Source organism: Arachis duranensis, chromosome 4, assembly GCF_000817695.3.
Source record: "Arachis duranensis cultivar V14167 chromosome 4, aradu.V14167.gnm2.J7QH, whole genome shotgun sequence".
Lineage (NCBI taxonomy): Eukaryota > Viridiplantae > Streptophyta > Magnoliopsida > Fabales > Fabaceae > Arachis > Arachis duranensis.
This window is the reverse complement of record NC_029775.3, coordinates 65,848,811-65,849,740: the sequence shown is the minus strand read 5'-3', so window position 1 is coordinate 65,849,740 and position 930 is coordinate 65,848,811.

The window sequence follows — 930 nt, the reverse complement described above, 5'->3', positions numbered from 1 at the left end:
TTTGCTTGTTTTGGTGGAATTTCTGTTGTGGTAATCCTTTTTCTTTTATTTCTGCAGAGATGTCTTCTCAGGCGGATTCCATGAAGTTCCTTCGTCGGACGAAGAAGTCTGTGGCTGCTCGAAATATCGAGGCTGGGGAGGCTTCTGCCCGATCTTCTCCGAAGAAGACTACTGTGGGTGTCACTACTCGGTCGAAGACTATTCCGACTCCCCAGTTCCGACCTATAAATCAGGATCCTCCGACCTCTGGACCTGTTACCTCTTCTCCTCCTTCGTCCTCGGGTCCTCCTCCCAAGAAGCAGAAGACCTCTCAAGAGCTTGCGGGTTTTAATGACAAGGATTTTGATGCTCTTGGTTGGATTGAACGGCATATTCTCCCTCAGACTTTTATTTCTACTGATGATGTGTCTATGGAACACCATTTTCCGTATATGGCGCGGAGTTGTGTCCGGATGGCTAGTCTTCATGATGCTATTGCCCGGGAGTTCAAGAAATCCCCCATTGGTGCGACCAGCTCCCGACTTGAGAAGGCTCAGTCTGAGTTCGAGAGGATTAGTCAACTGAAGGCTGCTAGGATTACTGAGCTGGAGGCATCTTTGGAGAAAGAGAAAGCTAAAGCTACCGCGGCTGTGGCGGCAGCGAAAGCATCCGAGGAGATGGCGAAGGCGGCGACGGAGAACTATACTCGGATATATGCCGAGCTTGTAGAGACAAAGGAGAGGTTGCAATCCGCTCAGGATGAATTTTACGAGCTAGAAGGTCATGTGGCTAAGGGTATGGATGCTATGTTTGAAAATTTGAAGGCTCAGGTCCGGATTCTTGCTCCTGACCTGGATCTGAGCTTATTCAGTACGGATAACGTTGTTGTGGAGGGAAAGATTGTTCCTGCTCCCAACGAGGATGAGGTTCCGGTGTCCGACCCCAAAGTTC